The sequence below is a fragment of the Castor canadensis genome, chromosome 15 (genome assembly GCF_047511655.1).
Source record: "Castor canadensis chromosome 15, mCasCan1.hap1v2, whole genome shotgun sequence".
Taxonomy (NCBI): domain Eukaryota; kingdom Metazoa; phylum Chordata; class Mammalia; order Rodentia; family Castoridae; genus Castor; species Castor canadensis.
In genome coordinates this window covers 92,010,525-92,037,463 of record NC_133400.1, presented here as the reverse complement: position 1 = coordinate 92,037,463, position 26,939 = coordinate 92,010,525, and the positions used below count along the sequence as shown (strand labels likewise).

Here is a 26,939-nt window from a genome sequence, read left to right as displayed (position 1 = left end):
CTCTCAGGTGACATGGCTTCCAAGTGTAATAGTGAGTTCCCCTAGGGACAAAAAGTGCCTTGGAAAATATTATTGTGGCCTTTCTTTCACTGTTGCCATGGAATTCTGCTTCTTGGATGTTGGTGGAAGGTCAATTGCTGTATTTAAATAGAGTTGAACATTGAATGTATATAATGCATACAGCCTACTATTATGTGTTTGCAGGAGGTTTATTACAGGGTTTGTATGTAATCTAAATTAGATGTCTGCAGAAAAATAATGCTTTTAAGTTTAGGACATTTTATAAAATTCTTAGAGTGAGATTCTGTTTAAAATTCCACTACTTTCCTCAAAGCCTTTGAAGTTGTTTTTGTCTAAAACTAGTGTTATATCCTCCATTCTTAAGGAAACCCTTTCTTTCAACCATCTCCTCCAAAGTAACTTTCTTTTATGTGAATAAGAAGTTAGATGCAATTATTTTATAATAAGTCCATCTCTGTAAACAACCCTATAATTTTTTAGCTTTCAAATGTAATTATCATAAACATAAATCAGTACTTATTCTGCTCCTGTTTGGCTTTGAAATGGCATTTAGTCTCTACATGGCTCCCTAACCTCTATCAGAGCGGATTTCCTCAATGAGCAAATTCAGCTAGCACCTTACTCTGGGTTCTATATCATAGCTTTTCACATTCTTAATACTGCTGCTATGTGCAAGCAACCTGCTTTGAAAATGGAATGTGCCATTTCATCCTACTCTAAAGTGGGTGGAGGGAAAGAAGTACTTCACTAAGGACATTTGTGCAAGGGAACTGAAAATTGCAGAGGAATTGTGCCTTCCATGGTGGTGCCTATCATTTGCTACTTTTCCTTTAGAAATGAGTGTATTAGATTCTACTTTAAGCTAATAAGCCCTATAGATCATGTTACCTTACACTACCATTCTTAGAGAGTTGAACTGACAATGAGCAAGTTATTTAGTATGCTCTGAACACCAGCACTTTAAGATAATTCAGTCATATTGTTTGATATTTAAGGACTGATGACCTTTGATTTGCTATGTTCTCCTTAATGGTGCATCAATAGGTCTTGTTTTACTTCAGAAGTTGGCAGGTGCAAGTTAGATAAGCTTTTCTGATCTCTTCTCACATTCTTCCTCCTGGATCTCTCTCAACTTAATAGGATGTAAACAATGGTGACACCCTTGTAGAGAGTCGTGAGGATTTTAGGAGATTATATTCACAGAGCACTTTGCACAAAATATACTCCCAAATATCTCTAGAACCCAACATATTCAGTCATGACCCATGCAGAAAAATCACAGTATTTGTGAGTTTTGAGTCTCTGACGGCTTGTGATAGAGAACATGCAGCCAGGATTGCAGGAATCCACCAGTAGGGCACACATGTAAACCTAATCTCCAGCCCTCATGCATTATTAGAGGGAGATGAGATGGACCGGGAGGCTCAGGATTAGAGAACATACCTGCTGTATGTATGTAAGTACCAATTATGTATGAAAACACAAGATATAAGAATTATCGAGATGAATTTATGTGTCTATTTCAGGAGCTTAAAAACTATGAAAATATTAATGATTAGATTTGGACTACTACATCATGGGGAAAACCGTACACAAAAAGCTACTAGGACTACTATTTTATCATGTATACAAGATAAAGTGTATAGGACTTCATGAGAGAACTGACTTCTGGTCCTTACATTGCCACTGGTAGGTACCTAACCTTTAGGAATATCTTTTTAATTTTTCTAAGCTTCAGTTCTCTCATTTGTGAAATTAATGGAATTGACCATGTAATCTGTAAAATTACCTTCACTTGCAATTTCTGTGATTCTAAAAATATTTTTGATATGTACTTGGGAGTCCAGAATGTCTGTCAGCATTTATAGGACTATGCTAATGGCACTGCCCCTTTACCTTTACAGTGCTTAGCTTAGTCGTAGGTTTGGCATCCCAGCAAAGGACTTATTCTAGTGTACAGGTAATGAGTCACAGAGATGCGAAGTAGATTCTTATAGGTGTCATCTTATGTGTGCAACTTAAATTTTTCTAGCTTTTTTAGTTTCCCTCCCAAATTGTGAAAATCTTTTTTCAGTTTCTTCAAAGTTGTACAAAATTTATTTTCTCTCAAATTAAATATTAGATTAAATTATAATTTAAATTTCCATCTTGGCCTTAATGCATATTCTTTCATTTCTGTATCTGTTTCTCCAGATACGAATTGGAAAATAATATTCTTCTTAAATAACTTAGGTTAAACCTAACATTCAAAACTATGTAAAGCTAAGGTAACATGCTTTGGTTTGTTTGAGTAAACCATTCATTCAGGACAGGTAGGAATTTCATTTTCATTTCCACGAATCTAATATTTTCCCTATTGTGTCAAAATGCGTGGTTCACTTTTAGGAAAGCATCACATTATTTTTGGGTGGTGCTGGGGATTGAACTCAGGGCCTCACACTTGCTAGGCAGGCACTCTATCACTCAAACCACTCTACCAGCCCTCAGAAATTTAATTTTTAAATAGAGAGTTGTTTACCAATGTTTGTCTGTTTTTATTGTGTAAAAACCCTTACTTTACTTGCCTCCAGATCTTGATGGACAGAATCAAGAGCAGTTTATCAGTCTTACTAGTCCCAGAGCTCTTTTGACATCTATTCTACTCCTGAAATTTGCCCCATAACTGAGCTGAGTACCTCTATAGCTTAGATTCAGTTAATGCTGACTTGGCCTGTGAGGAAGTAGGAGGGGGACAATATTGGTAGGGTAGGTATAATATTGCTTTTCTTATATATTCTTCTTCTTTTTAATTTAACGTAAGTTAAACTTATTTATTTTTATTAGCATATATTCATTGTTTAGGGGAAGTTTGTTGTGATAATTCCAAATAGCCTTACATTGTGCATTGGTTAGATTACTCCCAACATCTCCCTGCCACCGTTACTAGTTTCTTTTTCTTGCCCCACTATACATTGTTCTTTAATCTTGCTTCTTTGCTTCTTGAGAATAATCTCAGCATATTTGTATATGGCTCTGGAGAACAATGTGAAGACTTTTCTCTCAAGAAGCATAAGAACACAAGCTGAAGGGAGACTTGGGAATAAAAGGCTCCCATACTTTCTAAATTCTACACGGTGTGTAATTTCATGCTCTGCAGACCAGGAAGTTGAAATTTAGATTAGATAAACGTGTTACTTACAATTTTCACTAGTAGCTTCCTAAGGAAAAAGAAGTTATAACTTAATGTGTAAGATAATACACTTATTACCTAGCAACTACTGGGGTAAAGCAGAGCATAGCTAGGTGTTCAGTCTTTGGGTCTCACAGGCCTGCACTCATCTGAAGGTCCTCCTGGGAGGAGTTCACTTTGTAGCTGGTTGTCAGGACTCACTTCCTGGTGTTGGCTGAACTTCAGTTCCTCAGGAGTCATTGGCTACTATCTCCTTCAGGTACTTGCCAGGTGGGCCATTTCCATGGAGTATCTGATAGCATGGCAGCTGGCATTATCAGAACCAGCAAGAGGAGGCAATTAATCTCCACATTTAGTAAGTATAGTTTGGGTAGCTACTGACAGATTTAGAACTCTCTCTACTGTCTTGTTGTATCTTTCCTTTGTTATTATGCTTTTGCTTTCCCTTCTTTTCTTGCCCTTCCTTATTTTGATAAAGTTTCCTGCATTTCCTACTTTGTCTATCTCTTTGCTGACTTGGTCTCTCATCTTTTACTGGCCATCTTTAAATATTCAACAGATATATTCATTTTTTTTAAATGAAGGGTAAATTTGGTCTGCCTTTTTCTTCTGGAATAATGGAAAGAATTTAACACATTTTAATTACCTGAAAGTCTTCATTTTCTACCTTGTTTTTGTTGTACATTACTTGAATATGGTAATCAATAGCATGTAGCATTATGACCAGCCCAATAATGATCCCCCAAAGATGCCCAAGTCCTAATTTCCAGAACCTGTGGATATATGACTTTACATGATAAAGTGGACTTTGTCAATGTGATTAAAGATCTTTAGTTTTAGAAATTATGCTGGATTTCTAGCGTGACCAATTTAACCTCAAGGTTTCCTGTGAAAAAGGAGGTAGACATATCAGGGTCAGAGAGAGGGGATATGGTGAGCAAAGCAGAGGCTACAGATACTTTGAAGATAGAGGAGGGGTCATGAGCTACAGAATGTATGTTGAAGAAATGGATTTTTCTCTAGAGCCCTAGAGGGACATTGATCTTGCTAATGTAAAATCCATTTTAGATTTCTGTCCTTTTGAACTATAAAATAATAAGCAGCATTAAGTCAATAAATTTATGGTAACTTGTTCCAATAGCCCTAGGAAACCAGTATAGTTTGGTACCTGGAAGTGGGGTGCTGGTGTAAGAAATACTTAAAAATGTGGAAGTGGCTTTGAAACTGGGCAATATGCAAAGACTGGAAGAATTCTGAGCAGTGTGATAGAAGTAAGACTTGATTTCGTAAAGAGACTAAGAGTAGAAATATGGATGTTAAAGATTCTGCTGGTGAAGGCTTACAAGATGGAAGAGCATGGGAGAAAACTATACCATCTTAGATAATATCTAAATTGTCAAAACCAGATTGTTGTCAGAGAGATGGATGTTAAAAATGCTCAGCTGAGGGATTAGAAAAAAATAGGAATGGGGCAGACATGGTATTGCATGCCTTAGTCTAAACCCAGCTATTCTGGAGTCAGCGATCAGGAGGGTTAAAATTTGAGGCCAGTCCCAGAAAAAAGTTAGTGAGACCCTATCACAAAGAACAAGCCAGGTACAGTGACAAATGCCTGTGATCTCAGCTATTTAGGAAGCTGAAGTAGGAGGTCATGGTCTGAAGTTGTTGGGAGAAAGTACAAACTCTATCTAAAACACAAACTAAAAGCAAAAGGGAGTGGAGTGTGAATAAAGTAGGAGAGTGTTTTCTAGCAAGCCCAAAGCCCTGAGATCAAACCCCAATACTGACAAATAGGAAAAAAAAAAAAAAGGAATGTTCTGGTAGAAGAGGAAAGACGATCCTTGTTATGTGGTAGCAGAAAGCATAATGGAATTGTGTCCTATTGTTACATGGGAAGTAGGACTTGTAAGTAATGGATTTGGATAGCTAGGTGAGATTTCCAAATGTAATACTGAAGGTGTTAATTGTTTTTTTCTTGGTGATTATAGCAAAATATGAGAGAAAAGGAACAAATTGAAGGAATAACCATTGCACAAAAAGGAGCCAGAACTTAAAGGCTTTTGAAATTCTCAACCTATACAGATTGTAAAAGATACTAAAATCAGGGGAGTTATAATCAGGAAAGCATGTTCTGGAGAGAAATCCAAGGATGTGGTATAACTGGATAACCTTTCATTTTTGCTTTACCAGGATTTAAAAAAAAAATCTAAGTATGAACTCCTATAGATTAGACCTGAGACTCATGGACCTCCTCAACAAACTTATCAGAATTCAGAATTAGAGATGTTTTATCTAGGAAGGACCTAATAAAGAAGATTTTGCGAAAAATAGCAATCTCTATGATATATACAGGAGATCCACCAGGTTTTTGAGAATGTTACTCAAGTAGAACCACGGCCATCTAGGAAGAAAAAGAACAGAAATGGAGGAAATGTCAGCCTCTCAAAACTCTAACCTAATGAATGGTTTAATCCATTGAAGGGCTCAAAATTTGAACAGACAATTGGGAGGTTATGGAACTGTGGAAGGATGGATGTGGTTGGAGCAAGTGGTCACTGGGAGGGTGGCTTTGGTGATTATATCTTGGCCTGACCCCTTCCTTTATAACTCTACCACACCCATGATGGATTAAAACCTCTGATACCATGAGCAAAATAAATTTTTCCTCCCTCAAGCTGTTTATGTCACATATTCTGTCACAACAATGAGCAAACTGACACACCACCATCTTCATTTTAGCCCAGTGAGATCCATGTTATACTTCTGAATATAGGATAATAGGTTTGTGTTGTTATAAACAATTGAATTTTTGTTCCATCAGCAAGAGGAAGCAGAGAGTTATTAAAGTATAATTTTTAATATTCTTCAATGTCAGATGGGCACACAATTGCTCTGGTTGCCTTTGTATTCTTCTGTAATACAAGTCAGTTGAGTGCTAGGTTTTATGAATAAGAAGCAATTCCTCTTATTCAGTGATTTTTTGGCCAACAAAACGATTAGAAGGAATTTGATGGGTTATTGGGAGGTGACAAACTTTGGAAGAGCCACTCAGTTGTCAAGAGTGGAATTTTGGGGGTGTGCTCTTGGGGACTATAGCTTGTTTCCAGCTTGTTTCTGGCCACCATGATGTGAACTATTTTTCTCCACCACAGGCTATGCTGCTTCACAGACCCAGAGACAGTGGAGCCAAGTTACCATGGACTGCAGCCTCTGCAACCCTGAGCCCAAATAAATCTTGCCTCCTTTAAGTTGATTTTCTCAGGTATTTTGTCACAGTGATGGAAAGCTGACTAACACACCTATTTACACAAAAAAATCTTCTTAGAATGAGGGGATTTTCTTTTTTGTTTGTTTCTTTCACAAAATCAATAGAAAACTGAATGTACATAATATAGTCTTATTTTTGAAAGGGCAGAATAAATCTGTAGAAATAAATTTGAAAATGCAAGCAAGAAAAACGATGCAGACAATAATAATGTAGCTGCAACCTTTTTAAAAAAAATAGTATCTGGCTTAGGAAGCAAAGATTATAATGCAGCCATTGGTATAGAAGGCACCTATGAATAAGGGTAGCAGATAAAATGGCCATATGTTTTGGTTTAATGATGGAAAAAATCATGAATGTAGGAAAGTTACTTAGTGAAAGCTGTCAAGAAGAGGGATCCAAAAGCATCTGCTTATGGAATGCTTTCGGCAGGTCTCTGGAAAATGGCCAAAATTGTAAGTGCCTCTAGGATGTCCTACTGGCACAAGTGTCAGTGATAAGACCAGAAGGGGCCTTGTGCTTTTTGGTCTTCAAAACTTCACAGGAAGTCATACTTTCTATGTTATGTGGCAAAGGGTACAACATCAACAAAGCTTCCAGGAAAGCTTTCTTGTAAATGCTAACCAGAGCATTTAGTTTTTGACTTTTTTTTCCAAATGGAGATGAAAAGACAGAGAACCAATTTTGTCATTGCTGTTCACAAACCAGAAGGACAAAAAAACTAAAGATTTGAAATATTTAACTATTAGAAATGATGGTGGGGATAATTATCAACCATTCTTTTCATGTTTCAGAAAGTAAAAGTAAATGACTCTCAAGTTCTCATCACAAGCTGCTAGCTGAAGTAAGACTCAGATGTTGGTCATCTTTTCCTGGACCAGCCATGGACATCAATTGGTAAAACTGATAGTCACAGGCTGGTAAAGTGGCTCAAATTGTAGAACGCCTGCCTAATGGGCATGGGGTCTTAAGTCCAAACCCCAGGACGCCCCCCAAAAGAAACCAAAATTGATGGTCATGAAATGAAAAAGTACAGCCTCTCTGTTGTTACTTAGCTGGCTTTGATGTCACACTAGTCCTGTCTTATTCCTGGCAAGCATTCCAAGTCTCCCGTGGATGGCTGAAATCTCCAATAGTAGCAAACCCTACATACACTTTGCTTTTTACTGTACAGAAACTTGTGATGTTTAATAAGAAATTAAACAGAGTAAGAGATTTACAATAACCAATAATAAAACAGAACCATTAAAATGTACTCTAATAAAAACTATCTTACTGTACTGTGCTCCCCCTTCTTCTAATGTTGTGAGATGGCACAATGCCTACATGATGAGAGAAAATGGGGTGAATGACTAAGGCATTGTTACGTAGTGTAAAGGATATGTGAACACAAGAACTGTGATATGTCAATAGTCACTCTGATAACTGAAACAGCTACTAACAGCAATTCTGAATGGGTGACATTTGTAGTGTGGATTTGCTGCACAAAGGGCCAACTCATGACCTGGGCAGGATAGAGTGGGACAGAGCAAGTTTTCATCATAATGCTTGGAATGGTACATATTTTAAAACATTTTAAATCTTCCCATTTTATATCTTTAGATCTTAGTTAACCATAGATAACTAAAACCACCAAAAATAAGAACATTAGTAAGGGGGAATTCTTGTACTGTCTAATATGAGGATATTGACTAGAGCTCTACCAAGTGTTTTTGAGAACACCTAGATGTAGTGCCAAAAGCTCTCATTGGTTACTCTGGTAGGAAGTGATGGACTTTGAAGAAGGAAAAACACCCATAAAGTTCTAATCACACCATAAACATTAATTTGCCTTTCTGAGTCACAGTTCATATATGTAGAATGGGCATGATATGAACACTTATGTCATAGGACTGTTGTATGGTCATATAGACTAATACAGAAAGCATTGCTTTTCATAGAGATAACACCTGATAAATGTGACCTATGGTTATCCCCAGGTTATGAGTCTATGATCTAAATTATATGTCAACTTCAAGGACTTTGGGGTTATCTTGACCCTAGAATGCATTTCTCAAAAGCCAGTTTTCTAACCTGAACAATGAATGGACCTCTGAATTCTGTGCTGGTATTTTCAGGCAGGAATGAGAACATCCTTGCTAAAGCCTCAAAGAAGCTGCTGTTCAATCTCCATATTTGTTTTAGATAACAGACACAGATTTCCACAAAACCAGCTCAGCTTAGCAGGGATCATGGAAGTTAACACACTATGTCCCTCCCTTTCTTTTTGCTAGATGTCTTTTGCTTAGTGGTTCTCAAACTGTGAGTTGTGGCATCCGTAAGTTCACACATGGTTACAAAGAATGACTCAGTCACACATTATTTCTACCCAAATAAATGGTACCTTCCATGCATAGCATCCTGTCACTGTTTATATATTTACCTAGATGCATCGTGCATGGCTCCAGCATGGCTATGACAGGTGTTAAGAACATAAAGGTAAATAAGATAGTCTTCTAGAAGATTCACACATTTTGACCCATGATGCAATCTATTAATGCATAGAGCTTAAGGGATAGAAAGAAGCCAGAGAAGGGAAGCTTGTAAAGGAGACAGGGGGGACTAGGACATCTACAAGAGCTTCCTTGGCAAGTGATTCTTCCAGGATAAGAAAGGTTAACCAAGGCAAGGGCGGGTGAGATGGTCTCAGGTTAGAGACAGTTCTTGCAGGCCAAGAGAAGAGGAGAAAAATTATAAAAATTAACTAACTTTTTATAGGTGGTTTTGCTTACACAGAGCCCATATTTCAATTGAATAAAATTTTCTTTTAACATTGAACTTGAAAAAAAGAAAATCATGCACTATTTCCAGTTGTCCTATATCTTGAGAAACTCAGAAAAATATAAATTTAAACACTAAATAGAAGATTTCCTATCTCAGCTTCCCAAAATTTTGATATACTTGTCCATAAAGTGGACAAATATCCACAAATGTGATGTTTGACACAACTTCAAAGTATATTTTTATAACATCTTTTACAACACACACACACACACACACACACACACACACACACACACACACACAAACTCCTAAAAGCTGATGACTGCTCTGAGCAGACTGCCAACCTTCTTGGTCTCTACCAACCCTGTGAATGCTCCTGTAGAAATTAAACCCCCTCAGAACTTCTTCCCTGCAATTCATCCTCTTTCATTCATCTTCCCAAATGCTCACAGAATTGAATTGGAGTTTTACTTACTTCATGAAGCAATTTAAGGGAGAGGAAGAAAAGAGATTGCCACTGTGGACATGACACTCTCAAGGTAAAATTTGCTCTTGATATTTGATGTGTTTTCACATGTTTTCAAATCCATACTGCCCAGTTGTGCCTTACTATTTTAATATGATTATATTTGTACCTCACATTACATTTTTTTTGGGTACAACAATGCAATAATACTGTTTAACTATAACTTCCAATTCTTGAAAAAATTCTTTGCTATCAACTCAAAGATGGCCAAAATTTCATGCACTTTGCACCACAGCCTGTATTCCCCAAAAGCCTATTGGGCCTCAGAAGAGAAAGCCCTTAATGTCATGTATTGATTTGATTCACCCAGAAGGAAAACATGCCTATATTCATGGTTTTTCCTAAGAGGAGATTTTAATAGATTTAAAAGGGAAGGAAAAAAACACACTGATGCTTTTTTTTGGGACTAGGGATTGTACCCAGAACCTTGTACACATTAGGCGCTCTATCTCTGAGCTCCACCACGAAAGTTCTCAAAGACACTTTTTGACCTCTAATCATGTATTTTGCTGCTGCAGAGATCAGGCAGAAGGAATGATTCTGAACAAATGCTCTTCTTATGGCTACGTTAGACAGCTCCCAGCTATCTCCCCATGGCTCTGTCAGTAAAGTCTCTAATGTGGGGAACATCCAATTATCAACTTACCTTCTGCCCTCAGCCCTAGCCTTGCTAAAGGAACATTTGCTTTCTTTGCCTAATTGAGATCAAAAGCTTGTGGATCTACATGTAGAGCTCAAGTCATTATTCAGAGTCAATCTTACCAATTGGCCAAAAATGAATATTTTTGACTGATTTATATATATATATATATATATATATATATATATATAAATCATATATATTTTTGACTTATTTATATATATATATATAAATCATATATGTATATAATTTATATGTGTATATATTGTTTGTACTCCTATCAGGAGTAATTATTTCTGAAAGCAGCTAGTTCTGCCCACCTGGGTGCTTAATACTTTTTTTTTTTTAACCATTATACTTGCTTTGAGAACTAAGTATAAAGGTCCCTGAAAACAGCTGTTTGTGCATAGAATGATACTTTAATAAGGAACTAACAGTCATGAGATGCAGGATGGTAATGTCTAAGGCTTTGTTGTTCTGTCTTCAATTAAGGGAAACATCCATTGTGAGGTCATTAACAGGAAAAGGACTTCAAACACAAACAAAAAGTCTAGAGGAATTAAAATGAAAAGCATTTTTTAACAAAGGATAAAAAGATGTAGGAACCAGAGCATTCAAAGGCTTGTTCCTGCGCATGTTCGCCTGAAGTCTGTGAGCCGGAAGGAGGGAAGTGCTCATAATTGGCTGGTGTGGGGGTGAGCTCTTAAAGGACCAGCAGCAAAGAAGGGGTCTGGGTTTGGTAGGATGGGAAGCCATTTGGAGCTGTGTGAGGGCACAGAAAGAGGAGCCAGTTGTGTGTAAGTCAGGTTACATATGGGGAAAACCCAAGAGCAGTTAATGGCTACTGCACACATTTAACAGGTATTGATAAGTAGCTAATGATAACTTTGGGCTGGAAAGTAATTGGTGCATTTCAGAAATGTTGCTAAAGAAAAATTTAGGGTACAGATTTTCTGATTAGGGATGCTTGAACTTTTCTGTAGCCTTTCATTTGCAATAAGTTTTCTATATTCATCAGAAAATAGAACACAAACTTATTTCAACTGGTTATTTCTTTCTGATTATTTCTAATGGCTTCATCTTTATCTCAAGTCACTAAGTTTTATATATAGGTGATTGCAAAAAAAGATTCTCATTGTCACCACACAGGGTTCTTCCATTTTTCTTCTAGTAACAGACACTTTCCCACACTCCCATTCCTCCACCTTACCCTCACTGAATTTCAGTAGGTAGAAGTAGATAACATCACACAAATGCTTTCTAGATAAGGCCATGAAAATAGAGTTGTGTGCAATATCTACATATATTCACATCCTCTTTTCTTATCCTATGGAGTAAGGCATGGTCTTGATGGTGGAGCCAGATTTGATTCCATAGACTAGAAAAATCATCCTATAGCAAGTGGGGCAATAAGAAAGGACTGAATCTCTGAATGGCATCGTGGAACAGAGTTGCCCCCACTCCCTGGACCAATTGTGGACAATTGTGTGAGAGAGATGTAAACCTCTATCTCTTGTGAGCCAGGCTGTGAACTTAGCCATGCCCTCGCTAATTTTGTGGTCATCTACATGAAGTTCCCTGTGGACATGAGATTCTGAGACAGTGAACGTACTGTACTCATCCAAAACCAATGACACATTAGGGAAAGTTCTATCACTTCTCTTCTAGTCCCTGAGAATTTTTCTACATTAAAACTTGTATGAATCTATCTTCTATTGGGGAAGGAAACTGAGTTGTGTCTTGTTATTAAATCTTTTTCCGTAGTCTTCAAAAGATTAAGACAAAGGTTTAAGGTCAGTAGCATATTCAAATCTTATGAATGTAGATATTTTCATAAAGGAGACACTTGAATAATTTTTGCTTTAGAAAATCCTTGACCTATTTTAAAAAAGATAGTATCTTTATTAAAAATGTTTTATGTTTGTTCTACTTATCAAAAAATTACTGTTGTTAAACAACAATTTTTTGAGAATAAGAATCTTCTGATACATTTTTCTAGTAGGAGGAAAAAATGGTACTGGTTAGATAGGAAGGAAATAAAAACCAGTGGTGAAAATAAAAATACAAAGCTAAATGTTTACAAGACCATGGCAGGATGGATCAGTAAGGACTGGACTGGGGATGTTTTAGGCGTACTGGGCAAGCTCTACACTTTCATAGTTGAATGCCCGGCCACACCATGGCTCATGGGGATGGTTTATCTGACATTTGCCTAAGGTCTTCATTTAACAAGAGTCAGCAAGCTTACTGTTAGGAAAATAGCAGTCAGAGACAAGTAATTTGTTATATTCCTGAGTTTTAACCTGGCAGGGATTTTTAGGAACCTCTGCATTTGAACTCATTTACTGAATTATCTCTGATCCCATGTATTAAGCTTCCCTTCTAGAGCTTATCTACTTTCCATTATGTTTTAAGTTATTGTTCTAAACCGTCTGTGCTTTTTCACTTCCCCATTCTTTATTAAGTATTGAATTTTCTGGAGTTTATGCTTGTCATCCTTACTTTACTGCCTGGGAGACACATAATTTCATTAGATTTTTCATTATTTCTCTTCATTTACTACAATGAAACTACTTCCAAACTCAAATGCCAGTGATTGTTCCCAAACCATTTTGAATGTTTTTATAAAGGAAAATGTCATAAAGATATTATATCAATTATTTTGCTAAAATAAGCATAAATTGTTATTTGCTGTCTTCCCTATTTCTACTAATTTTATAATTTTATCAGGAAAAGAAATCAAGTTTTCTCTGAAGTGATTTGTCCCATGAGTGTCTATTAAAAGTCAAGGCTGGACTCTCCAGTAGTTTCCCTATTTCCTAGCCAGTCTCCAGTTAAAAACTGATAATGTGAGTTCAAGCTTGGAAGACGAAAAGGGATTTATTGAACTATCTCCAATTATATTGCAACTGCAGGAACAGAATAGCAAACACATTTTTAAGAACTTGTTTTCATAGTTTGTTCATGATATAGCTGCACTAACTCAAGGGTTGGCATTATTTTTCTTTTAATGCCAACTTTTAAAAGTTAATGGATTGCTCTTATTTCCAATTTGTTTTGCATTTTAAGTTGATATAATTGCTGTACTTTTTATGTTAATAATCTTTGTATGGCCCACTTTGACTAGGTCCAACACTGTGAAAATCTGGCATTCATGAATCTGTTTTGATTGGCTAACTTTGAGAAGGATTTCTCTTTTCTATGATAGAGAAGATCTAACCTTAGGTGGATTGGGTGACATAATGCATATGAAATCACCTCACCTATACACACTCATAAATACCATTTCATCCTTCATTAACCTGGTGTAAGTTTTCTATTGCATTTTTGGTTAAAGATCCTACATGATACAATGGAGAGAACTAGAGTTTGGTGTTAGAATCTAGCCTTATCAGATCCTTCATCTTTAGCATTTTCTTGGAAAAAACTCATTGGCAAGAAGCATTGTGAGAAGCTTAGTACACTGCCTGGCTGTCGATAAAGGTAGCTAAGTATTAGTAACATGTCTATCCAAGTCCTCTAATTCTCCTCTGGTTCACTTTCTGAGATGGAGTAAGATTTAGAAATCTCTAATATATTGCATAACTCATTGTTCTTGGTAAAGTTCTAGGTCAATATACCTGAAACTGACCCTGAATTGTGGAAAATTTACCACAGCCATGTCATTACCTCAAAGCCTCTTTCAATGAATAGCTCATTATTTTGGGCAAGTTCTAATACCACCAACTCACCTTCCATTCAGGCTTCTGCATCTACCATTTACTATTTATTCAACCAACGCTTGAGTTCTGCTTAGCATCAAAATAAATGCTGTCTGGCAAATAAGAACACAGTGCATTATCTTACTGTCTACATCAGAAGACAGGGAAGATCATTGTAAAATACACATTATACAAATAACTGCATAGGGTCAATGTTAGCATGGCAAAAAATTGTCATATTGAGTGCCAGTGAATCATTACAGCATTCTGATGTTCTAAGAGAAATGAATCTGTTATAGGAGTGGACAAAGAGGATTTTCTAAAAATTTCCAGGAAATGGATTAACAGGCAAGGATGAAGGGCCTCTGTGTGAGACTGCCCATCACACAATCCCAGCTGTGCCTTTGGATGAATGAGAAATAAAAAATAATACAATATCCATTTCACAGAAAAACTGCAAGATATGTTGGCTAGGCAATTTATTGATAAGTAGAACAAAAGAAGAAATTCTTTCCACAGTAAATTTCTCTGTTGAATAAGACATTTCCACAGTGCAAGTGGAAGTTAGCTCATTAAAAACATCTTTGTAATTTTAGAGACACTAGACTTCAGAGCTGGCAGAAGTCTCAGAGATTATCTAACTGAGTCATCTAACTGGTGAGAAAACAAAACTTAAGGTCACAGAGCTAGCAAATGACAGATACTAGATACTAAGAAAGATCATGAAATATCCATAGCATTACGGTAGGGCAGTGACGTTAGATAAATGACTGACCCAACATTGAGCATCTCTGCAAGCTTGAGAAAATGAGGCAAACTCTGGAGCACCAATAAAATGAGAAAGTTGAAGTAAATGTTTGGAGCATTTCCTTCCTGCTTGAATATTCTACTCTAAGCAGGAGACAAAGTTAACAGTTCAGTCTTATACAGATGGTGCAGTGATTAAAAACATTTAAAGCAACTCAAAAATGAGCTTGCTTTTAACAATTCAATCAGGTACACCCAGCAATATTATTATTTTTAAAATGAATGGCTCTTTCATTTTCTCATTAAATGTGTCTCTCGAAGAGAATAGATATTCTTTTATTGTGTTAAGCATTCAAAGTTAGGCATAGCAGTTATCTGTAAACCCACATAAATACAGAAAATGTGCTATCGTTCATGTAATCTTGTAAATAAATTGGAAATCATTGTGTGTGGTTTTCCTATGACTGAACTATGTTTATTTTTCTTTAGTGTTTATGTTAGACACTTTCAATGCCCACATAATGAGGTGTCCTATAAATAGTGCTTCTGGACACTGTTCTTACACAGTGGCAAGTATATAGGTTGATCAGTGTTATAGCATCCTTTAGATGAAATATTGTGGCATGGAGATAATACTGCACCACATAAAATCTCACTTCAATGCACCAGAGAAATGGATAAGAAGAAAGAGGGCACTGCCCTATTACCCTTAAGTAGCAATTTATCATGCTTCTATTAACTTTGAAACTTCGGTCTTCAGAAGCATTTTCCCCTTTTGTATGATATATTTTTTCAATCAACAAAGACTGAGAAGAACCATATGAAATAATGGGAGTATTTTTGAGTGAGTTATAAAAACATGGCTGGTAACCTGCCCATTTTCCTCTATACTTTAAAAATTCTAGAATGTGCAAACAGAATTCTCAGAGGAAACAGGCTATTACTCAGTGCCACCTTCTGAGTAATTTCTCTTTAACCTATCTCCATCTTCATACCAAAGACTGAGGGCAGTCCAGATAGACAGACAGCCCACTGCTGCCTCTCCTCCTGCCCTGCCAGCTTCTTATGTCAACAAAAAAGCAGGTATTGGCTGGGCACAGTTGTCTCATGGCTTTACTCTGGAGGTGGAGACCCAGGGGATAGAGGGTTGTGGCCAGCCCAATCAAATGGTTCATGAGACCTTATCTCAATCAATAAAAAGCTGGGCAGCTATGCTGGAAATGTAAATAGGAGGATCAAAGTCCAGCTGACCTGGGCGTAAATACTAGATACTATTTGAAAAGTAACTAAAGTCACAAGGGCTAATGGTAAGACTCAAGTGAGAGAATACCTGCCTAGCAAGTGCAAGTCCCTGAGTTCAAACCCCAATAATGCCAGTCCCCCCCGACCAGATATTCATGTCCATGCTTACTTCTCAGAACCTTTGCTCTGTGCTGCAATTACAGGACAGAAGGAGAAGGTTTACAACTTCCTGCTGTTCGTCAAGTGCTAAGTCATGACTTGGGACACCAGCCACTATGAACTACAGAGCAGTTCTGTTAGGAAGCAGTCCCCTGATTGGAAGTAACCGAGTATCTATTTGTTGTAATACCCCAAGGAGCCCAAAACTCAAGCAAAATCCTCAAGTCAAGGAAAATACATTCTACCTTCTTACTTATTTTTTCTGAGTAGCGGGGTTTTGAGCTCAGGGCCTTGTGATAAACTGCCTGGGTTGTGGGTTGAGAAGAAGTTTAAGTTCAGGCTCCATCATTTTAGTTTAGGGGAGAACGTGGTTCTTTCTGCTTCATATCATTCTCTATGGAACATACCAGGACACTTACTACAATGTGGGAATACTTAGGACCTTTAACCCTGGCTTTTGTGCTTCAAAAGAAATTCTTAGTCATTAGGAAAATTCTTATTCAAAGTCACTTGTTATTTTTAAGGATGGGAGTATTGAATAGGATGAAGATGTTCTCTTAAGTTGTTGAGAGTTTAGAAGGGGAGGGAAGAGACTTCTGGCAGAGTGGAACATTTAGGAGAACATTAACTATGTGTCCAGTGATAGGGACAAGAGGACCCACAGATCAAGGTGTGTGTATGTTTGGGTATATTTTTCCCTATAGAAACTACTAAGATGTTTTTCCTGTTAGACAGCTTCTTCATCTTAGGGAATTTTTTCTGTAATAAAAATATTACCTTATAACTTTGGAAGACAATTAATGAACCTCATATTACCGAGCACAAATTGGTTGCCTGCTAAGGGACCAATTTTCCCATGGAATCCCCACAACAGTGCCCCACTAAGCCCATTTCTTAGGTGAGAAAATAAGAAACAGACATTGAGTAACTTGCTTAAAGTAAATGACAGAACAGGACTCATCCCTGGCAGTGGACTCCAGAACCTGAGTGTACAATATCAACCCATTCTACATCTCAAAACTCACTTCCTGCTTGTGTTTTGCTCTCACTTCTTCTACTGTGAAGCTGTGAAGACCTATGTTTAAAGGAAGCTGTTAGCAGGAAGAAGGGCACACAAAAAAACAAACCGAACCAAAACAAAAAATGTTTTAAGGCAGATATCTGGTGTATAAGATGAAAGAGTCTCGTGGATTCTCCCTGCATAGCAAAAACTTTGGTAAAAGTTAGTGGAGATGAAATCCCAAACATCCTTCAGAGTCCTGTGAACATATTGGCATACACATTCATTTAACAAATATCAATATCCACCTGTCAGCTACATGGCAGACCCTGTGCCTGGCATTTGAAGTACATCAGACAAAAGAAACAAAGACCTACTCTCCTGTGGCATTAGCTTTCGGGTGGTGTAAGAACTTCATTAAACAACCCAGTGATGAGCACTATTGAGAAAGAAAAAAAGAGAGGGCAAGACTGAGATGACATGATGTCATCGAGAGGAACACAATTTAAGCAAAGACTTAGAGGAGGTGAGGGGGATCTGGCGATAATCAGACAAAGCATCCTAAGGCTGAATGAAGTTGGTATGCTTTAGGAAATGCCAAGAAGCAGTTGTGGCTGGAACAGAGTCATCCAATTACAGAGTAGTGGCGATCAGAGAGGAAACACCACACAAGGTAGGGCTGGACTTGGTAGACTGTGGCTTTTACTCAGAATGAAGTGGGCAGTTATTAAGCAAACTGACCACTGAGCTGTTTACTATATTTTATATTTGAAGAAAGATTCTGATTTGTTATATCAAGAATTGACTAGTAGAGATGTTGTAGAGGCAGATATCCCAAACTCTAGGCTATTGGAATTATACCCTAGCATTTAATGCTCATTCTTTTGTGGTCAAAATGATGGTAGGTAGACATGGTTAAATCTGAATGTGTACCAGATTTGCTGATGCCTTGGCTCTGTGCATCAGGAAGAGAGACAAAGTAGACTTCAAGTTTTTGTTCTGAGCATCTGAAGAATGGAATTGGCATCAATTGAAACAGGGGAAGCTGAAAGTTGGAGAATTTGGCAGGAGAAAATCATTAGTTTACTTTTGGAGATGTCGACTTTGAGACATTAATAGACCACCCAATGGAAATGTTGAATAAGTGGTTTGATATACTATCTGGAATGTAAGAGACAGATTTAAGATAAAAATATAAATTTAGCCATGTAAAGAGAGATTTCTAAGCCTTAAGAGGGTATACTATTACCACGATAGGTACCAAGTAAGAGGGCCCCAAATCCCTTTTTTTTCTTTTTTGGCAGCACTGGTGTTTAAACTCAGGGCTTCATGCTTGCTCTCTTACTGCTTGAGCCATTCTACCAGCCAAGAGGGCCCCAAATCCTGAGCCCTGACAATGCCTGCTCCTAAGGCATCTGTATGACCTCCTGCTTTATCACAGGTTGGAGTTTAATGCAATGAGGATCCCAGGCTAAGTCTTTAGCATATGTCAATATTAATGACATCCCTTTAAGATTCTAGATAGCAGTAACAAATCCCCAAATTTCCCAGGGATGATGAATTCTTAATGAGACCACCTAGAGAGTGGAGTGAGGTAACATTTTCTTGGTGGGTTTCTGGCGTGGTTTAGGAATTGCTGCCATAGACTTGGTGCACATTTCAAATTATTTCTTTATATAGCTGAGTCCTTTGTGCTACAATGCTGCTATATCCCAGAGGGTGATCACTCAAATCTACTAGTCATATAAAATGATGTCTAGGTGCCACTACTGAGGTATATCAGGAGACCAAGTACAATAAAATAATTTTTGTTAGGAGTGGTTTCTAATCCTGAGTCAATGTTTCAGAAGCAAAGCTGGTATGTGTCTTTTTCTAATTGCCTGAATTTTCATAAGCCTGAGTTCTGCAGGAATTTCTAAAAATATGCTCAGGACATCATCTGAGAGCCCAGGGATGTGTGGATTGGTGGCTAGTTGTCATTTCTACACTCTAACAGCACTCAACATGACTACCAGCTCCAAATACCACTCGAAAACAGGAATCTGGTCTGAATGGCTCATGTCAGCAAACACACTATTTGGAATTTCACATTCCTTATTTTATAGCTCTCAAGAAAAAACTCATTCAATGGATATTCAGACGTTCTTTACCAAATCCTAATGACCAAAACATTTACTTAACTCCTTGAATACTAAATAGATCCAAGATATAGTAATATGCTTATCTCTTAGTTATGTGAAAGAGAAAGAAAGTGTGGGGAATGGTTATAATGGAATGAGAGACAATGAAAAAAAAAAGATGCTAAATGTCAAGTCCAAAGCAATTTGGCTTAGAGGCTAAATCTTAAATGGGTTTTTTTGGCTGATAGAGTGGCACAAGTGGTAGAGTGCCTGCCTAGCAAGCACAGAGCCCTGAGTTCAAACCCCAGTACTGCCAAAAAAAGAAAAGACATACATTAAATGGGCTTTTTTAATTGTCATTTTTGTTTCACTGGTTTGTTCAGGGCATTTTTTAAATGTATTTTAAAAGAATTACCTTCATAAAGGTCAATTTGTAGATAATAATACATTGATAAGAACAATCAAATATTTTAATCTGTTGTTACTCTTCTGTATTATAAGATTTTGCTGGAACAGGTTGAGAGAAGATTTTCTTTCTAAAGGAGAGAAAGATGTACACCCGGCTTTGCATTGGTTCCATCCTGTATGTGCTCTTGCTGATTTGGTTGGTCTTGGAACCTTGATGGCTACTTGTCTTGTGGAACAATGTGCAGTAAGAGAAGGGCACATCTGGAAATGGGGTCATGAATCACACATAGTAGGGAGCCAAGAAAAAACTGTAGGAGAGGACAGTTGGGGGTGGCCAGGATTCCTGGAAGAGTCAAGCCAGGTAGACATTTGATCGCATATATTTTGTCCTTAGAAGGGTTATGTTTCCTTAAATATGTCATGGAAAAATTACATGACTCTAGCAGGGAAGATGCAGGAAGACCTAGCAGTGCAGCCCTCAGGAAACCACAACCCATCTTCAGCCAAAAATGTATTATTCTTGTAAAGTGGTGAGGACTTGCCACGCCCTCTGCAAAGAAAATGCTGGTTCATTAACTTGCTCTGGTAAGTAGCACAGGGCAGTAGTGTTTAGGAGAACCATGTCAGGGGTTGTCATGGGGAATCCATTTGTGCTCTGAGATGACTGTGGTTGGGCGATTTGAATCTCTGTGCCCTGTCTTCCTAAGTTATAAATTGAGATTTGTAGACATGAAAGTGGATCATTAAGGTCCTTTCTGGTTTTAGAATTCTGACACTTTCTTTCCCAGAGAAAGTATTCCTGGAGCATTTTAGAAGGATTCTTGAGTTTCCTCAAGAATACACAACCAGCCCCAGCCTTGCCCTGTGCTCTGCCTGAGATGATTGGCAGGCATCAGCCTTGAGATGCAGCTGAAGCAGCATCCAGGGATGGTGGGGCCAACATTAAGGATTTTAGTTGAGGTGGTGACTGATCACTTCTGAACATCCCTTAAAAACTGCATCTTCTAAAGACATTCAACACTTTAAAAATTCTATGAACATCACTATTTCTAAAAATATCATGCCAGCTTTACCACTAAATATAGCTTCCCTCCCAGTGATGACTCAAATGCATTTTGCATCGGTGGCTCTACTTACTCAAGAAACTGAGTTGTCTCTCATATGTCTTACTTTGGATGAAGATGTTTTTCCACATTGCTGCTCCAGTACAGTTCATTTCTAAGAAATTTCTTATTTCCCTGGAGTAAAATGAATGCTTCAAAGTCAAAGAAAAAGGAATTTTACTCCATAGTAACTTCTGAATCCTCTTCAAAACTGACTTTTTGCCTTTGAGAATCAATCTTTGCTCTATCTAGTCTCACATATCTTTCCCTTATTCCATCTTCTACTCAGGCTTTTAAAACTGATACAAATATAGAGTATCAGAGCAAATCACAAGCCTACTATTCATCCTTTAAAATCACTTCTAAATTCTTATTTCCTGCCCTTAATGTTCTAGCAACTGGAAGTTTTCTCAGAGTAAGTCTGTACTCAAATACTTAAATTTGTCACAATATTATTTTCTTTCTTGCACTGATATATGTTTCCCACTGATAAGAGCTCAGATTCAGGCATCCAGTTCCCTGTCCAGCAGAGTGCCTGTTCTATGTCACATGTGTGGCTGCTGTCATAAACTCCAGAATCATGCCAATAGGAAATTTTAACTTTTGGTCTGTGATATTTTCAGAATTTGAACATGGTTATATCTGTTATTTAGATCAAAATCTGAAATTTTATAAGAAGCATTAACAATGAACAAGTCATAGGGTAGGAATGAATATGAAGAAGCTCTTTTATTTTTAAAAGGATTATTTAATAATTTAGTTCCCATCTGGTCTACTAACCAGGAGGAATGGGACTCCAAACTCATTTTGGTAACAATTTGGGACATAAATTATGAATGGAAACAAACAAAAAGTAAAAATTATTTTATTTTCTTTCTCATACCATTTTTTTTGCCATAATATAGATTCTATCAGAGGACTTCAAACAAATGGGAAATAAACAGAAATTTAGCTTAAAATACTAAGTCACTGTTCCAGGGTTTATTTCTCTCTCCTAAGAGAAAGAAATAACGATAATAGTAAAAATTCACATTCTAAGAAAACTGTATGATTCAGAATATGTATGTATGCTTAGGGGATGTCCACTCCTTTTGGTGCCATACGATTTTCTCTTTTAGAATTATTTAAAGAAAGATCTATCCCTTCACATTGGGCTTACTGGAATTTGTTTTCCTCATGTTTAAAAAGAAATTAGAGCCATGTGCAGTGGTTCAAACCTGCAATCTTAGCAACTCAGGAGGTGGAGGACTGGAGGATTACAGTTCAAGGCCAGCCCAGACAAAAAAGTTTGCAAGAGAGTCCATCTCAGTCAATAAATATTGGGCACAGTGGTGCAATGCCTGTCAGTCCAGTTATGAGGGAAGCATAAATAGGAGGATTTCAGTCCAGGCTGGCCAGTGATAAATAGGAGACCCTATCTAAAACAAAATTAAAGCACAAAAGGCCTGACGCATGGCTTAAGTGGTAGAGTGTCTGCCTTGCAAGGACAAGGTCCAAAGTTTTAACCCTAGTATCACATACACACACACACACACGCACAAAAGTTGGACCCTACTATTTCCAACATTTGGTGGTTCTTTGAATCTAAGTGCAATCATACTTTGTAAAGGATTTTTTAATTTGGTTTTTCCATTTGAAAAATTTGTCTCCTTAAATGATTCTCTTGGCTGTCTCTTTCTTTTCCCTTAGTTGTGCTGTACTTTGGGTATGCAGGACAAGCAGAAAAACATGTTTTCTTAAATTTGTCTCTAATATTTCTCTTTGAATAGAAAGTTTCTTTTGTCCTGAATGTAAATGATTTCTTCACCATATCTTATGACCTGATTAGTACATTGAATTAGAAGTTTCCATCTGTAGACAGTAAATGAAAAAAGCTGCGTAGAAAACTAGTAGATGATAGACTAGCAATTTGTCCCAAGTGAGAGGCACAGTCAGAGCTTAACTGGCCTCTATTGATGCTTTATGCAATACTTACAGAAATCAACTGACAGAAATCGTAATTGGTGACAATTTCTAAATAGTACCCTATAGCTAAAAATTGTGGTTTTATCATTAGTGACAAAATTCTATCATAACTTATGCAAGTCTTTAGAACACTCACTTCCTGGTGACCGCAATAATTCACAGACCACACTGGTATCCTGCTGGGGTGATCAGGCCTCCTCAGTCCAGATGTCCACACTAGGGCTTCCTGTCCTCGTTCCTACATGAGCAGGGAACTTCAATGAGGTTTTGTTTCATAGTAACTTTGATAGACCTACTCAGGACAAACCACTTGACCCCATGGCAGTGCTGGCATGAGGAAGTGTTTAATATACATAAATCATTAACTAATGCTATTGCACAAGAGAAGTCCCCATTTATTTCTTTGACAAATAGCCCTTCCTTGTTGTGGTACCTGTAACTATTAGATGGACAAGCTTATCCCCGTTTTTTAAAAAAATGGAGTAAGAACAGAATGGCAGAAACATTCTCAAATAAATGGGAAGAGAAGGAAGACACAACTTAGCCAAAAATTTGGCCAGGTTGGAATTCCAAGGTTGACTCACTGAACTTTGCCAGAAATTTCCTTTGGAAGTATTTTATCATCCTTTGAGGCTTTTTACTTGCTTCTCCCTATGGATTCCAAGATAACAGCAGGAAGCTCTATTTTAAAAATAACCAACTGTTACAGTTAGCATGATTAAAAACATCATCATTATAAACTAGCTTTTCCAAGATCTACTTCCAAGTTATGCACGAAAGTTAATGTAGATCTGTGTTCTCCAGCCATAAGGGATTAGGCAGCATGTGGGTCCTCCTTTCTGGGACTAACAGTGGCTACCTCCATCATGAGGCATCTTGTGCTCTCCCTCCTGTATAGCTACACTTTTTCAGAGGGAGAAAATCTCATCAGGTACCTGAGAAAAGCATTCAAATAGTCACAAATCTCCAAAACAGAGAAGCCAACAAAAATCACTGATACTGATTTTATATTTAAATCAAACAGATGGAGTCCTGGAATATATGAATTACGCTGAGAGAAGAGTCTTCATTAGGGTTTTATTCTCTCAGTGGCCAAAAGTTATGCATAACCAAGGTTCCACATTGGCATTTCTCCTTCACGAAAGCTGATGGAGCAGATGCTTAAGGATGTCACATTTGCTCAAGATTTCATTGGTGTTCAGTTTTAGTGATGTTTTAAGAACAAATTTTTCTGAATAAGATTTTAAATTTTGGTGTCTCTAGTACAGCATTCAGCAGTAATGTTATAAGCTTCTTTCAGTTCTAAAACCTAACCTGCCATGCCCTGTTTTGCCTGCTGTCTATTTCCAGAGAATTCTTTTCAAGGAGTTGTTTATACCTGGTCTTCCATTTACCTTGTGCCCTCATGGAAGGACAATGTAGTCACTCTGAGCCACAATCCAGTGGGTCGTTCTGGCCCCCTTTGTTCCACAATGGACACAGCTCAGCAGTCAGCACGTGCCTGAGAGATGTCTAAGGTTAAAAAGCAGAGGCTAGGTTCATTAACGCTGTGTTACTTAAAAGATTGATTATCCTTTTCTTAATCATCCGATATTATGTATTGGTGATAAAGTCAATTGGATTCAGGGAATGTTTAGGCTCTGTGGCAATGGTCAAATTATTTTAGTTTCTCTATTTGATATTTGGTTTAGGCAATTATTTATGTCATGTTTCCATGATCCTCGTTCAAAAAACTTACAAGTAAATTCTATACTTGAGGATGAGATCGGTGAAGATGTTACACAGAGTCATCCATTTTCAGCTTAAGATGAACGAGACACAACCAGCAAAAACTCTTGTTCCTTCCTATTATTGCTTATACTCTCTCTACAACAAAATTAGAGATAAGGGCAAAATAGTTTCTGCTGGGTATTGAGGGGGGAGGGGGTGGGGGCAGGGGGGAGAAATGACCCAAGCCTTGTATGCACATATGAATAAAAAAAAAAAAAAAAAGATGAATGAGACATCAAGCTCACTGTCCCCAGAACGTAAGGACACTTTGATTGTTAAAATATTCTTTTTGTACTGATTGTCATTCAGAGTGTCTGTCTGCTTCCTCTTCATGTGCTGTCCCTTAACATTCAAAAGGAACAGTTAGGTTCCCCTCTAAGCCTATTCATTTTCATCTAACATAGCATAGAGTCTTCTCTGATATTATTGTACAAAATTGTTTCTAAGCCCCTCACCTCCGTAGCAATGTGGTGCTAGTTTACTGATCATTGCTGTTGCATACCAGGGATATACAGGAGGCAGTGCTTCATACAACTGAGAACGGATTCCTGGACATAACGTGAATGACTTATAGTCACTCACTTATCAGAATGCCTAATCCTCGAATAGTGATTGTAGCTACAGAATTTTTGCTTGTTTGTTGTTTTTTGTACAACTGTATAGCACAGGTTGACCTGGAACTCATGATCTTCTTGCCTCAGCCTCCCTGGTGTTGGGATTATAGAAATGCCCCCACTACCCTGTCATTTTTTTTCCTTCTGATAGCTTAATCACAGCATTGATTCTTGCTTGAGGTAATGTCATCCTCAGGCTTTTGTAAAAACGATTCTGTTACTACAGATCTCTCTCTCTTTATGGACCTTTCTCTCTCTTTCTTGTCCTGGAGAGAAAGCGCGTTTCCCGCCTTGCCCTTTTCTCTCCCAGCTCTTCGAAACTGGCTACCTTCTTTGCTTCAGAGGCTTGCTGTCATCAGGTTGGCTTCTGTTCTTGCTTTTGTTAATTATGGGAAGAATCTTCTTTGTAGAAACAGGAATGTATGTGTGTGTGCTCAAGTGTGTGTGTGCACATTGCATGCATTTTTTCTAAAGCTATTCATTTTTTTTCATTTGCACAATAATTTTCTCAAATATTTTCAGGCCCTTTGCAGCTCAGGAATATGAAACAATGAACCAAGAAGTCCCTTCCCAGTCTATATCAGCTCTGTTTGCATTCACCCCTTCCCAGTTCAGCTTTGATGGTTTATGTATGCATAGCATGTACTGCTGTGAAAAAATAGCTTCTTTCTTGGTAGAAGCTTAAGGTGTATAAATCTTTGATGTACATTGGTAAGCTATTCTAATCTTTGCAGTCATTGTAAGAACTATCAACTCTTTTAATATTCACTTCTTTTGAAAGCTGAACAATTGATCTTGTGAAGATCTAAGTAAATCTGGGATTTACTCCTAGAATACATTGATATGCATCTTTTTAAGGATAGTTTTAATAATTTTAATGCTTCTAGTAGCAGCTCATTTACAGTGTTGAAGGTGTGCAGTTTATTTGCATCTCAAAGTTTAAAATTTGATACTTCCAGCAGAATTTATATTGTTGTATAGAAACCAAATCCCCCAATCTAATTCTGTACAAAACAGTGACCTACTTATTTGTGTGATCTGTGATCTGAACTTTGAAGGATCACCCTATATATGAGCACAGTGAATCAAATCTTCAGCACTCTTTTGGGATGATGTTGGCCATTCTTCCTATTAAACTGCCATGGATATTGAATGGGGAATGATCTTTAGCTATGTCTGCATCAAGCAGTTGACAATGGCCCTCTCTTCTTTTGTAAATACAGTTTTACTGTTTTGTGGGGCTGCCGTGGCCCGGAACAATTCCTAATGAGGACACAATGGGGTGTCTCTGGTTGGCCTCTCCAATCCTGTCTAACATGGCACCATGGCACTGCCTCCCCTCTTTTGGTGTCACCAGAACATGTGTAGTAATCACAGTCCTCACAGGTCTCTGAAGCTGGAACAGTAACTCCTTAACCCATAGAGGAGGGGCTGCTTCCCACCTGAGCCTCCTCACCGGTTTCTCCAGAATCATCCACACTTTCAGCAACAAGCTGCCTGCCTCTGATTTATTTGCATTCCTCTCTTGTTTGAGCTGGTCTTCTTTGAGACTTTTTTTCCTTTCTTTTTTCTGGTGGTATTGGGGTTTGAACTCTGGTCCTTGCATTTGCTAGGCAGGCACTCTCTCTTGAGCAACACCTCCAACCCTTCTTGGAGGCATTTCTGACAGGAATTTATCTACAGATGGATTTGCATGCCTCAGATTACCTGGATAGAGCTCTGCTCT

At 37.7% G+C, this 26,939-nt stretch overlaps 1 long non-coding RNA gene across 3 annotated transcripts in view; it reads right to left on the bottom strand.

Moving 5' to 3' along the window:
• The window catches only part of LOC141417550 (uncharacterized), a 45,469-nt gene extending 22,375 nt beyond the window's left edge, over positions 1-23,094 (bottom strand). For 2 of the 3 annotated variants that reach the window (XR_012442196.1, XR_012442194.1), the window contains exon 1: positions 22,966-23,094. This is a non-coding gene — a long non-coding RNA (uncharacterized lncRNA). The remainder of the gene's footprint in view (positions 1-22,965) is intronic. The other variant, XR_012442195.1, reaches the window with a different exon arrangement.
• Between the last annotated feature and the right edge of the window lie 3,845 nt (positions 23,095-26,939).